General features: G+C 45.9%; 1 protein-coding gene across 4 annotated transcripts in view; it reads left to right on the top strand.

Moving 5' to 3' along the window:
- The window catches only part of KIAA1614 (KIAA1614 ortholog), a 383,065-nt gene that overhangs the window by 235,161 nt on the left and 132,871 nt on the right, over positions 1–15,033 (top strand). The gene's annotated exons all lie outside the window — the stretch shown is intronic.

Here is a 15,033-nt window from a genome sequence, read left to right as displayed (position 1 = left end):
TTGATATGAATAGTATGGAATGCGCAATAGCGTAGTGGACGATAAGGCAGGACGTTCCCAAATACATGTTACTTCACAACACTAGGATTCCGGGCTGGAGCACAGTGGATTTTGCAGACTGCATTACGCACAGACTCAATGGAAATTTCAAATGTGATGTGAGTAAATAATCAGGCGTTTTTATACCGGGATGAGGGAATGATGTATGGATGCATGGAGAGATGATTTAATTGAGAGTTTGCCATGTACATGGCTTTTTGGAATCTATCCCCTTCCCCTGCGCTATGTGATGCAGAGCTGCCATAGTGGGACCATCGTCTATCTGCCCTTGTTGAACCCTCCCTGTCTCGACGCGCCTTCAAACACTTGTGTCTATGCACGTTACTAATCCCATCTAATGGATTCTGTCTTCCCAGACGCATGCACACAAACACTCGTTTGTAATAGTGTTTTCGCCTCGATTTATATAGTTATGATTCGCAAGTGATTTTTGGGTGGAAATAATCCTTTTGAGTGGGCTAGCATGCATATGGCTGTAGATTTAGTGTGATCATTGAAGTGAGTAATACAAGTGAAGTTCTGATGGCCATAATGTTCTTTTTCATTTCATTTGGGTGACAGGTATCTCCTCCCCTTTTGCCGCTGCCATCTGTATGCCACTCCTGCAGATGGCTTTTACTCCCGACACCTGCTGCTTCGAGTTAATCAGTGGAGCACCATTACGATCTTATGGGACGATCGCCAATGGGCCACATGCCCTTACGCAGTACTAGTGGCTAGGAGCTACATGTCAACCTTTCAGCTGGACTAGTGCCTACCTAATGGGACGGCCCTGCGGTTCTAGGCGCTTCAATGTTGCCTTTTTGAACGTGAATGTAGCCCCTGTGTACCATGAAGGAACAGGGCGTCACACAAGAAGAAGCTGGTCATTTATTGCGGATGCAGCCCACAGTAATGAGAAATATTTTGGAGTTTATGACCTAATAGCTGTATGGGCTTGGTGAATTTGATGTGCATTAAAATTTGATTCTGATATCAACCGTGTAGCGTTATTCTTTGCAAGTAATGTAGCATATTCCTATTTGTGGAGCAATGTATTGTGAGTAGATCTGCATTGGGTTCCGGCTTCTGAGTATAGTTGCGTGGTACTGTACTGGCCGCGTTTGCCTACGAAGCCCAGTATGGTCAGGGATGGGGGCTGCCATTATGACTGTTTTATCGATGTCATGCTCAGGGGCGGGGGATTAGCTTTTGTGTAACAGATGCCGGTCAGCCAGGTGGATTGGTGGAATGATGTGATTATCAGAAAATGGCTGGTCACAGGTGCCTGTGTTTGCGTGCGTTTCTTGGAGGGAGACTGAGGTCATGTCCATTGGAATAGCTTCTGTATTCGTGCCATCTGTGCCCTGCAGCTCCCATTGGCCCCTCTTGAGATGAGCCTGGCTGCTCAGTCACTCTGCCAACTTGTGTGGTACATGCTTATGCTGATGGTTGGTTTGTTTACTGGCAAGGGTACAGGGCTGGTGCAGTCTCCCTCAGGATACTGCTTTGAATGTTGCCTTACACTGGTGTCAAGCGATGGGGGCCTGTTGTTGTTTTGTCTCATGTTTCAGTTCATATTGCTGTACTTGAACCTTCACATGCCTGTGCTGCATCAGTACGGCAATGGTGCCATGCCAAATATGGATGGCCACTCACAAGGCACTTGGGGCCCCTACATTCATTTGTTCGTTGGCATGAATGGGTGACTTGTACATTTCACTGGTTGCATTGTGTAACTTCATTGCACCTACGAGGAGTTGTGCAATGTGGGCAGGGAGTGGTGTACAGGCACTCAGTAGGGCCATTTACGGTTGGTTCACGATGCCGTAATTCTCACCATGGCGGAATGGTACTTTCCGCCATGCTTGATGGCGTTAAGTAAATGTCCGCTAGGGTCAGCATTCGCGTACCGTTGCGCCATGGTGGTAATTACGGTTTTGCATGGCGCGCGTGCGCGTACTTGGTGCAGTTAGCGTTGGCGTTCACTACGGTGTCGCTAATGGCATCGTACTTTACGGTGACGGGTCATAATCGCACCGAGCAGTATTCGATGGCGGTATTACATTTCCGCCATCGTTTTTCGATTTCCGCCAGGGTCGTAATGAGGGCCTTTGTGTGGATAGAAAAGTACATGATAATTTACTCATCTGCTTTATTTCTCCTTATGACTCTAATGTGCGTTCGATGTTATTAATTGATACAGTAGTTCTTTGGTTATTTCTTGTCTTGTGTATATATAAAATGAGTATATAATTTTGATATAACTAATGTAAGTGTTTCTTTGGGTATGTGTATGTTCTGATTTCTGTGTACTGATTTGCAGCTCACATTCCTCCTCCTAAGATAAGCCTGGCTTCTCTGCCACTCTACCAACCTTTGGTAGTACAGGCCTATATTAGAAGTTGGGTCCCTAAAACCAAGGGATATGTCTTATAGAGTTCAATCCCAATTGGACTTTAGAAAAATGTACCTAACAACCTGAAAGCATGAAATGACTCCAACAGCATGCAGCTACCTAACTATGCAAAAGGTGAGCTCCAGTGCTGACCCTGGCCATTCCGTACAGACAGGGTAATCCTGCTGGTGACGTCCTGACTCACCTCTGTAATTTACTGTTCTATGGGATGGGGAGTTGAACCAGGTGATTGGATCTCGTCTTGGTGATCTCCTCATCTCTCTGCCGGTCTTCTTTGGGTCCATATTGCCCCTGGATCCCCACATGCAGACCTGTTATTGACCTGCATCGATTAACATTGGTCCATTGATTCCTGTGGTCCCCTAATCTAACATTGGGACTTGGGGCAAGAGGGGACATGTGATCACCATTAAAAGTCTGGTTAGAATGTGTAGACTTGTGTGAACATTTTACTACCCTGCGTGGGCACCTCTTCTATTGTTATCTAACATTCTGGCAAGGTACATTATCTCACGTACCTGGAAATATGTTGTACCTAAATATTTTGAACAACCTTATTCTAAAGAATATATAATAACAGCTATCTTACATGGACATGACCTTATTATCTATTTATGATAACGTAGGTGTTTACTGTACATTTAAACCAACCTTCCTTCCCTTAAGTGTTGCCTTAGTACCTGTTAGAGAGCTGAGATAACTCAGAGAAAACACCCTGTAATCCTAGTTGATTTATCTGGGCCTTAGAAATAAGGCCAAAGGAAAGCCTCCCTGGAAAAGTGCAATTAGAAAGGTAATGCCATGTGAAACCCACACGAATACAGCTTCAACAGGGCAACAGCTGCACATTCTCCAACAAAACCAATTGATCAGACGGGGTCTTCGTTTTCTCATCATAACTTGAATCCCTTGCCTGTCACCCTCTGCCTCCACTTTCTCCATATCCTGTCAACGGTACCTTTAATGTTTTTTCCTTGAGGCGTTATCCACGGTTTTGTACCCTATAACTGTATCCTCTTGCTATACAGTGCCCTGTTGCTTCAGAGCTAGGTTTACACTATATAAAACCCAATCCCCAAACCCAAAATAAAGCACAATCATACATGCATGTTAAGATGGATTTCTAGAATCTGACCTGGTGGACAGACTTTCGAGGGCCGCCCTATTCATAGTGAACGGGGGGGGGACCCTGAGAGGTTAGCCAAAACCCAAGGCTATTCAGTGGCCAAAGAACAAGCGAAAATCTCGTGATGTGGTTATTTTAGGTCACTAGCTACGTTTAGTATCCATACGCAGTAAACACGAATGTGCACACTATAAATAACACAAAACTTGTAAAAATATAATTGCTGCCACCAGCTTGTCTTTAGGCACATATAACAGTAATCAAAAATCCCAAGTATAAAAGACTAGGGTGATACAAAAGTATCCCCATTGCACACTCTATGATCCAATTCTCAACGAAATGCCACTTAGGGACTTGATCGCCACCACAATCAAGAATTTCTTTCTGGAAAACCCTGTAACGGACACATCGCCCGCCAACACTTGGGACGCTATGAAAGCGGTCGTGAGGGGGGAGTTAATAGCACGGGGAGTTGCCTTCCACAAATCCAGACGTCAAACCCGCTGGGCCCTTGAAGAAGACCTCTGGAAGGCAGAGCAAACTCATAAAGAAAAAGGATGGTCCCCGAGAACCCAACGAGCCATTTGCACGGCACAGAAGAAGATGAGGTAGATGAGGCTATAAAATCACTTAAATCTCGTGCGCCAGGCCCAGATGGCTACACAACCAGGTTCTACAGGGTTCTCAAGCACCAACTACTCGCCCCACTGGTACAGCTGTTCAACTCCTTTAGAGAGACGGGCGTGATAACCCCCTCCATGTAAGAGTCAATCACCATCCTGCTCCCCAAACCTGGAGGCGACCCGAGATGTCCAGCCTCATATAGACCCATTGCATTCCTCAAAATTGACGCCAATATCTACTCTAAAATTCTGGCTACTCGACTAGCTCACATCCTCCCGGATATAATTCAGCCCGACCAGTGCGGCTTTCTGAAGAAGCCATCTACGGCGGACAATATCCACAGAGCTCTGAATTTGGTGGATCTAGCCACACGCGGAGAAAGAGGGATGGCACTCATGGCACTGGACGCAACCAAGGCGTTTGATAAGGTGGACTGGACATTTATGAGGCTTACCCTAGAGTCATTTGGATTTGGGCCGGAATTCCGCACGATGATTCTAGCCAACTACAAAGCACCCAGAACCCTACTTAGAATCAATGGCAATCTCTCGGCCCCCATCACGCTGACCTGCGGAACGAGACAGGGATGTCCACGGTCCCCACTCCTATTTGCCTTGATCATGGAGCCCTTCGCCCAAAGGATTAGGCTGAACCACTCAATTAAGGGGCTCCAAGTAGGGCCCTCACACCATAAACTGGCCCTCTACACAGACGATGTCCTTTTAACTATCACTGACCCCCGCAGTTCCTTGGCACACGCCTTGGCCGAACTAAACAACTATGGAAGGTTCACGGGCTTCACTATTAACTTCAATAAATCAGCAGCGCTGGGAATAAGGATGTGACTGAGAGAGCGAGAATACCTAATTCCAATGTGCCCGATCCAATGGAAAATGAAGGCTATCAACTACTTGGGGTTCCAGATTCCGGCTAAACCGACAGATGTCTACCGCATGAACTTCCCTCCGCTCTTCCGAGAACTGGAGTCCGACCTGAAGCGCTGGGCATCCCAGGAGATCTCCCTGATGGGCAGGATCACAGCATGTAAAATGAACCTGCTTCCAAGATTTCTGTATACATGTTCAGCCCTCCCAGTGATGATCCCAACCCCTGCATTCCAGAACCTACAGAGGAAAATGCTGCAATTCATCTGGAGGGGGAAAAAGCTAGAATACCAAGAGACTCGATGATGGGGAATGCAAGACTTGGCGGCCTGGGGGTCCCTGACCTCCAGAAATACCAGATAGCAGCCCAACTAGCGTGCACCCAAGCATGGCAAACAATTAACAATCGCCCTAGATGGGTGGACATGGAACGATCGCGCCTAGCCCTTCCCCTACGTTTCCTTCCCTACATCCCACCGGCGACCAGACGACTATGGCAGGAGCTATTACTGACCACCAGGCACACTGTTGCCATATGGGATAAGACACTGAAGCAGAAGAAAATCACAACGGGACTTAACCCCTCATCCCCGGTCTTCCTGAACCCTGCCTTTTCCCCAGGAACAGCTCCCAAAAACTTCAAAAACTGGATCGCGGGCGGATTGGAGACCATAGGACAATTGTTCGAGGGAGGACAACCACTCTCTTACGAACAATGTAAAGATAGCTTCCACCTTCAAGAAATGGAAAGGTTCACTTACCTCCAACTGTGACACTGGTGTTCCCACTCACAGATACGCCAAGCAGCAACCCGCCTTCCCACACCCATAGAACTTACTCTCAAAGACCTTCCACTCCGAGGTAAGATCTCAACATTATATAAGCTTCTCCAAAAAGACTTTCTCACCTCCAAATCCCGGGCCATGGCACAGTGGGAGGCGGACCTGGGACACCCCATAGAGGACCAAGCCTGGGTGGACATCTGGACCCGCACCCAATCAGCATCCACCTGTGTTACAAATAGAGAATGCGCCCACAAAATCTTACTACGCTGGTACTACCCCCCTTTAAGACTGCACCACATGAATCATTCGGTGGACCCAGCCTGCTGGAGACGATGTGGCCAAGTATGATCCTTTTTCCACATGTGGTGGACTTGTCCCAAGGCCCAGAACTTCTGGAAAGAATGCCTAGAGGTCATTGCAGAAATCACGCACATTACACGCCCACTAGAGCCCGAACCTATTCTCTTGGGTGCCCCGGCCCCATGGATTTACCCACGCACAGGCCCTAAAGCTAAACTGCTGTCCCAACGCCTATTGGCGGGTAGAATAGTGGTGGCCCACACATGGAAGTCGGCGGAAGGCCCACTCCTGCCCTTGTGGTGGGTGAAACTGTGGGATGTACTCATCGCGGAGAAGGTGACCGCGGCCAGAGCAGGCCTTCTCCACCGGTTCCAGAACATTTGGAACCCGGTACTCGAATTTGATCGAGACTTTCCAGCATTAACATACAAACCTCAGCTGGCCAGGAGGGTCCTAGAGAGCTGGCCCGCCCCACAAGGACAGGAACAGAAACAGGAGGAAGGGGAATGAACTACGGGATGAACTCAGGGAGGGGGGGCAGTACTCTCAGGTAATAATGCATACTGAATGTTGACCACAAGTGAATGTAATGTTTTCCTGCCTTGTTCAAAAATAAACATATTAAAAAAAAAAAAATTAAAAAAAGTATCCCCATTGCACTGCATTCTAAGATGTTGTGTGTTTAAAAAAGGTAGCAGGCGCTCCTCTCCAGAAAGAACATGGCATGATAACCTGTTCTGAGATGAGAGTTTGCAGCACACACTTTTTGCTCACTGTACCTTTCACAGATGGGAAATATCCATTTGCATATCAGTCTTTGTACCGCCCACATGGGCAGTCCAGCACCAAAATACTATGGCAATTCCTCTCTGAACAAGAGTTCCACCAGCAACCCCATACACGTGTTTCAGTCTTGTTGGGCCTCATCAGTGAGGTGAAGCTGTGCCTCTCTGAGCACAGTGAGCAGGGAGTCCACGGCTGGCTGCCCCCAGGTAACTCAGGGTGACCAACCCCAAGTTCCTTGCAAATATTTAAAAAAGGTAGCAGGCGCTCCTCTTCAGAAAGAACATGGCATGATAACCTGTTCTGAGATGAGAGTTTGCAGCACACGCTTTTTGCTCACTGTACCTTTCACAGATGGGAAATACCCATTTGCATATCAGTCTTTGTCCCGCCCACATGGGCAGTCCAGCACCGAAATGCTATGGCAATTCCTCTCTGAACAAGAGTACCACCAGCAACCCCATACACGTGTTTTAGCCTTGTTGGGCCTCATCAGTGAGGTGAAGCTGTGCCTCTCTGAGCACAGTGAGCAGGGAGTCCACGGCTGGTTGCCTCCAGGTAACTCAGGGTGACCAACCCCAAGTTCCTTGCAAATAAATGTTGGCCCTCATTACAACCCTGGCGTTAAGGGGTTAACGGCACAGTAAAAGGTGGCGGTGCCGTTAACCCCTTAACGCCTGATTACGAGGTCCCTTTGCGGGTTGGAGATTTTAACGCCTGCTTTTTGCAGGCGTTAAAAACCAACCCGCAAAGGGACCTTGGTGCTTCCCCATTCCCATTAAGCCCTATGGGGCAAAAATGGGAATGGGGAAGGGCCATGGCGGCATGGGGAATTACCGCCCCGCCAACCTCGGAATGGGGCGGTAATTCCCCATTCCGCCATGGCGGAGTCGGTAAGTTACCGGCATGGACCTTTGCTATTAGCACCATGGTCCAACGCCAGGGTTGTAATGAGGGCCGTTGTGTGCAATGTTAAAAAGTTAACAAAAAGTAAAAGACAAAAGGGAAACATAGTTTCCCAGTACTGTTAGTCTGAAGGACTTATCAGTTTTCCCATAACAATATGAGCAAAAGGCCATGGGAGAAGGCTTCACTTCCCTGTAAAACGTCAGGACAGGTTCAAAAACAAAAGCAGAAGGTTTGTGGGTCCATAGTGTTAGGTTATATTTCCATATTTATGCTCAATCGCCCACAGCACATTTTCCTGGACTTGTGGATTGTTCTTGTATGATCCTGAGTGAGTGGGAATCTTTTTCCCCACTCACCCCTTCTTTTACTCTTTCCATGGAAGTCCTTACTATACATACTTTATTTCTGGAATCCTACTTTCCCACAACTTTTTGTCCATCTACATTTTATTATGGCAGCACACAGCACTTTCTGTGCAGTGTTGCTGGGGAGCTCCTTGGGCTTCCCTTTTTATTTTCTCTTGGGTTCCTTGAGTGAACTAATGTTCCCAAGGATAGAAGGATACCTTTTATAATTTCTACAATCCCCATTGTGGGATCAGCACACCCACCTTATGTGGAGTGCTGAGGATACCCACTGTATCCCCTTTCTCACTGCTCCTGTAACGTTTCTGTTACAGTGACGAGCATACCTTTATGGCTGGTGGCAGTGGGCTTGTTCTACCAACTTTTGTGCGATTTTTACTTGCAGGCTGTCAACCCAGCCGCGGTAATGCGCAGCAGGGTCACCATTCATCTAGAATGATGGCTGTATTATTTTTTTTGCCATTTTTCATCTGCTTGTCCTTTCTTGGTCCTTCTTTTGCCGTCCACGGGAAGAGGAGGTCCTGGTTTGATTTTTGTCTTCAGCTGGAATCCTTTGTGAAGCCCGCCGAGGCTCCAGAGTGTCTGTGAAGACAAGAAACGAGGGATGAGTCCAAAACACAGAAGTCCTTTGTCTTCAGACATGCCTGCCGGGGACCAGTCCTAACCTGGAGGCTAGCTGTCCTAAAAGGACAGACCCGTAAAGTTTAAATGTAGCATGTGTGCCGATTGGCTAGGTTCCTGGATAAATGGCCTGGAACTGGATGCTGAAGATAAGTCGAACACTGGAGCCGAATTCAATGAGGAAGATGAGAAGACGGCTGTAGCTGATTCCAGCGACCGGAGATGCCTGCTGTGTAACCGCTGCCTGTGCTGATCCCTTCTTCCATGAGACAGAGGAGTCCTGAAGATGACAACTCCGACCCTTAGACTGGTGGGACCAATCAGTCTTAAGAAGACCTGCATTTCGAGCCATCCCAAGATGAACTGTGACCTTCCTGGGCTGCAAACCACCAATAGCCTTGGACCGCAAGGCTTAGTGCTGTGCAACATGTTTCCATGAACAAATCTCGCTGAAACTCCTGATGGACCTCCAGAAGCAAGATTCTACTCCTTGAAGTCCGCTCACCAGAGTGCCTCATGGAGATAGCCAGGCAAATCGAACAGGCGACAACTGTTCTTCATCTGGTAGCTTGAAAAGGGCGCCAAAACCACAGAGCTGCAAAGAGCACAGAAGAGACCTCTGCTGGGAGCCTTTTATCTTGACTGCTGCTGCAATTTCCCATCCAGTATCCTTTCTTTCATCACTATGGCCAAGAATCCAGAGACCGGGTCCTGTACTGCTGCATCGTGAAGGCCCCCATCTGCAAGCTCTTCTTCACGGCTTGAGGTACTGTGTGGTTTGAGATAATACTTACCTTAAGTCTTTGTGTCGCTCCTGTGTGGCTAAGGTGGTGATTCATGTATTTGGGAGTTTGCCCTAATGATGATTGCATCTATGGAGTTTTCTATGGAGTCCCTGAACACTTCTACTACTTGTTAGCTGAAAAATCCTCTGGAAATCTGACTCCTACAGTTTGTGCTTATTCCTGTTCTGCCTGCAGTTGCCCCCTGGACCACCAGGATCCCTCTTCTACCTCTTGAGTACACACATGCACTAGATTAGGGAACGACTGCTAAAGTATAAGGCCCATGTAAAGAAAATATAGCACATGTTGCAAAGAATTTACTTGCCATGTGTTGGTGCTGTAACGTATACTCTTAAAATAGAATAAGTTACAAGTGGTACAAAGTTATTACTTACCTATCAATTTCTTACTGCCATTCTTAAGAGTATTACTAAGTTATTTACTTACTGTTCTAAAAAGTAATGTTGGTCTTTCTGGATATTCCTGAAACAGAATAAGTTACATGTTTTGCAAAGTACTTACTTGCTGCTGTGGTAGTGTAACTGTATTATTCTTGAAATAGAATAAGTTACTTAGTATTGTAATGTACTTACTTGCAATGTTAGTAGGGATTGGCCCCAAAATAGATAAAAAAAGGTTGAATGCACAATTAGTGCGCATTCGGCCTGATATATAAGATCGAATCCCATAATACCAAACAAGGAGAGCAGGGTTTGCGGGGGTGTCCTCTGCTCCCCTAGTTTGGTATTATGGGCTGCAGTGGTCCCCCCTGCGTACATTGGATGCCCAGCGGGGGACAAACAACCGAAATCTGAAAGGCTCAAATTACAAAATGCGAACAAGTGAGCTTCGCAATTTTGTAATTCGAGCTTTTTGCATTCATTTTTTTAACGTATATCCAGTAGGGGGTTATCTGTATTATTGCTTGAAATAGATAAGTATAACAGCTTACTACCAATAGGGTCTGCTTACCTTGAATTGCATACTGCTATTCGAAATGTGGTTTATACATTGGTTTACTTACCATAAGTATTGTGTTGGTTTTTATATTGTGTTTATGACTTATAATAGTACTTACCTTTATAAAGAATTCTCTTTGCGTGTATATATAAAAACAATAACAATTTTTGTTACAATATGTCAGTTTATAAGTGTTTCTTTGGACCATATGTATGCTACAAGCTATTTGTATGTTCCTTCAGCCCTCTCTCCCTCGTAAGATAAGCCAGGTTGCTCTGCAATAGCTCCCTCTTTACTGAGTGGTGCAGGCCTGTTCTAAGAGTCAGAGTTTCTGCATTGCCCAAAGTATCATTTTATTAAGTCCCTTTGGGTGGACTTTAGAAAAACTGTCCTAACTGTAAGGCGCCAAGAATAAGACTCTGACACATTGGCATGTTACGATTTTGGTTATACACTTTCATGGTCAAAATGATAAGAAGGGTTGGGGAAATCCTAGCTATCCCAAACTCTATGAGGGGTTTCCCTGCCTCAACAAAACTAAGGAACGTCTGTGTCAGGATGTTAAACAAACCAAGCACCTTCAGTCCTGTGTCCAAAATACTGAAGTGACCCGTAAACTCTAAACTGAATGCCAGGTGAAAATGGGGATTTCTCTGAGCTATAGACTTATAACTTTCTCTTGAATTTTCTAACATAAAGTTCTAAGGTGCTGAAAAGAAAAGAAATAAAGTTCCACTAGGAAAGGGGCTTCCCTTCCCCTAGATTTTGTTCAGTGAGTTTGATAATATTTTATCACAGTTCCAAGTTGTTCAAGGGAGAAAACCCTTTCCTTGAGCCTCCTCAAATGATATAATTTTCTTGAATCAAAACACAGTTCTCTTGAATCACGACATAGTTCTTTGAATCCTTAAAGGGGGTATGTCTCTTCCCTTTTCTGTTATAGACTTTCTCAATCCTCCTTCCTTTCCATGGTATACTCACCTGCCAGGGTACCGTTCCTTGTTCCTGAAAAAGGGGTATAAACCTTCCCTTCTTATTCATTATTGTCTTACCCCTGGTTTACTCACCTGCCAGGGTATCATCACTTTCTTGCTTTGATCTGAGTCCTAGAATCACAGTTCTCCTGGTTCACTAACCTACCAGGGCTTCTCCACTCTCTGTTCAGTTTCTCTTTTATCCAGCTCACAACACTTCTCCAATATTGTGTCAGCGACCCTTTCTCATTAACTCCACTACCTTTATTTAGTCTCTTGTTCTCAACAATGTCCGTCTCTGCAATAGTTCCACCGTCTTTGCTTAGGCTCTTTCTTTCAACAATGTTCGTATCAGTAAGAATTGCACTACCTCTACTTAGGCTCTTTCTTTCAACAATGTTTGTATCAACAATAATTGTACTACCTCTACTTAGGCTTTTTCAACAGTATTCCTATCGGTAATGATTTCACTGTCTTTACTTGAGTTATCTTGCGTAGTACACAGTGCATGGCATATGCCCAGAAGCTCCCCGGTAACCCCCTCACTCTTCCTGGGCTTACCGGCTCTGTGCGGTGTCTTCAGTGTTCCTCGTGTTTCACCCACATCTGAGCTCCTGGTCCATTGACTGGCAGTGCACCTTGTGAGTTGTTCGCTTCCCACTTTGCCTTCCTCTGTGTTTGGCAGCTCCAGCTGCCCAAAACAGAAAAGTGGTGAACATTTCCTGACCCGGTTCCTCTGCACACCGTGCCCATTGGCCTCTGCACGGTCCTCCACAGTGTCAGCATTCGTCAGATGCCTCTCCAGTCTCTTGGTCTCTCGTTTTCCTGAATTCAGTTCACCTGTGTCCTTTTTAAATGTCCCAGTCTTTCTCTGCGGTTTCCAATGACTAGAACGTGGCATTGGCTTACCGTGTACACCACCTCTCTTCCTCGTCGCAGTACCACAATTAGGGGGTGGAAGGAAAATGAAGTTCTGGGTTACAGAACCTGGAAAGTCAGTCTCTATATTACAATATGCCATGCAGGAATGTTGCAATGGCACGTGGTTGTCACTTCCTGTCTCCCTGAAGCTTGTCCTCTCTCACCTGGTACTCTAGCAGATAACCACCCACAGGGTCAAAGTTAGGTAGCTTCTGCCTTTCCCTGGCCACATAAGAGAAACTTCCTTCCAGGGAATCAGTGACAAGGTTGTCAGATTCCTCACCTAACATATAGAACTTTGGATGGAAAGTTGCTAAAAGAGAAATATTTCTTAGCAATGTACATACATATAAAATGGACGATAAGAAAATTAAACCCCTCTCTTTAGGAAAGATTGTTTGCCATCAAGCACCCCTGTAAGCATTTTGCTTCATCTACATAACATTTCAAAGCTCACATCAAATCAATCAGTGAAAAAGTAACGCTGTATTGGTCATCACCCTCATATTCCTTGTCACCTGGGAACATGGCGTTTAAGTGAATGTATCAGGTTCTTTGTGATATCAGGGTGGGGAGAGGAAAGTAATAGATCAGAGGTGGAGAAGTGCTTTTACCTGATTACCCTTTACTAAGTACCCTTTCACCAACATACATATTATTAGCACATGAAGGTTATTTACATCTTCTCAACCAATCAGAATATTCAGGATGCAGCCAATAACTACTAAGCATTTTGACTTCAGAAGCAGACAGGGAAACACCAAAGTGTTTCACTGCAGTCATGAAACAGCAATGCAATTTTCAAGCAATATTTATTTGATCAAGACACTCCAAATGTACTAACCAAAGTGAAAGATAAAACATGGAACAATGCTTTCACTTTCATATAGAGAAAACATTAACTTTTACATTAAACTGAATGCATCCTGTGAGAAACCTGAATGTGTCTCCCTAGCTAGTCCCCGGGGATCTGTCATCCAGGTGGCCAGGACTTGGCCATCGCTATTGGATCCAGTTTCTGGGGGCGGACTAGTGAGGGAGGATCACCTGGATGGGGGGGTCCTTCGAGAGTGGGACACCAACGGGTGAGATGCAGTATACCCCTTCCTTTAACACCTTTGCCCCATCCCTTTCCGTAGGACGTTCCAAACCACTGCACCCCCCCCCCTTTCCAACACAAGCACTTTCACACAACACAAAGGACAACGGACTAACACCAGGGCCGTTTAACTGACATGTCCCAATACAAGGATCAGGCAAAGTCAGGCAATTGATCGAAATCAGACACACCTGACTGTCCTTTCCCTTCCCCAGACAGATAAAAGATGGAGCCAGAGAGTACAGTATGAGCAAGGCAAAAACAGCAGACAGCAAGACGAGGCTGCAAACCTGACGCGGCAGTTCAAGCAAAGGAGAAAGGCAGCAGGAATCGAGAGGCTGGCGAGGTGAGAAGTGACTTCGCCCTTTTCGTCCTAGACCTGCAGAACCTTCAAGGAAGAGAGCCTAAGACAGCGAACAATAGCACAAGTGTCTTGCAGCAGATGTGTCTTACATGGATCAAGCTTAAGCCGATAAACAGGAGCGAGGGAAGTTCCCATGTCCGTGGTACCCACCTTGACACCCAGAAAGCCAAGCGGTTCATCACTGCCGGTGAGTCGAGGGGAGAATTGATAAGAACCGGGCTGCGTTGAGTGAAAGAATCGCAATGTGGCAAGATTGAACCAAGTAAAAGTAGAACTGTGAATGAACTGTAAAAGTGTTAAGGGGAGACCAGCTGCAGACGGAAATTGGCACCACATGGGTGCTAACTCAAGAAACTATGGTCAATCCCCATCTGAGAGAAACTACAAAAAACCAACAGGCTATAGGAGAGCCAGCGAAATAGGTCAATATGGTCATACAGAGGGTCAAGCAAAATCCCTGTACAATCGAAAGAATTTTATCTGCAAACAAGGTGAAGCAAGGGAAGTGAATCCCGTAACACTTAAGAGTGAATATGAAGTCAAGAAGGGTCATCGTCCAGAAGATTGGAACCCATTACCCAACAAATATTGGAAACAAACTTTATTTGTTAAAGGAACTTTTGTTTTTGATAGCTAAACACGCCAGGCCCTCAAAAGCAAGAGACTCAAGTCAGAAGATACTCAGCCATCGACGTTCCTCCCAGCTGCCATTGGAACCGTCGTCTCGTGCTGTAGAGGCCCGAGACTGTACTGTGCTCCAAGCTCCCATTTTACCCTGTGGTCAAACCGTGGTGAAGGGAGACCCAGGCTACCGCATCCTGACATATTATTGGGAGAACACTTCTTTCTTTTCTTGAGAAATATCCCACACCCTTTTTTGTATTAGTTGTGAGGTTGGCAATAGATTGCTTAGTATAGGCCCTTCTTATTTTGACCCAACGCCACTAGGACGCTTGCTCCCATCTTAGATTTTGAATAGGCGTGCTTCCACCCTGCATACAGAATTAATTGTTTAATAAACACCCTTGAACTGTGATCACTTGTGTCCATCTTACTTGTTGTGAGTTAAAATGTT

The sequence above is a fragment of the Ambystoma mexicanum genome, chromosome 1q (assembly GCF_040938575.1).
Source record: "Ambystoma mexicanum isolate Mex_15411 chromosome 1q, UKY_AmexF1_1, whole genome shotgun sequence".
NCBI lineage: Eukaryota > Metazoa > Chordata > Amphibia > Caudata > Ambystomatidae > Ambystoma > Ambystoma mexicanum.
Note: the sequence above shows the minus strand (reverse complement) of the source record. Positions and strands in the feature narration are given on the sequence as shown.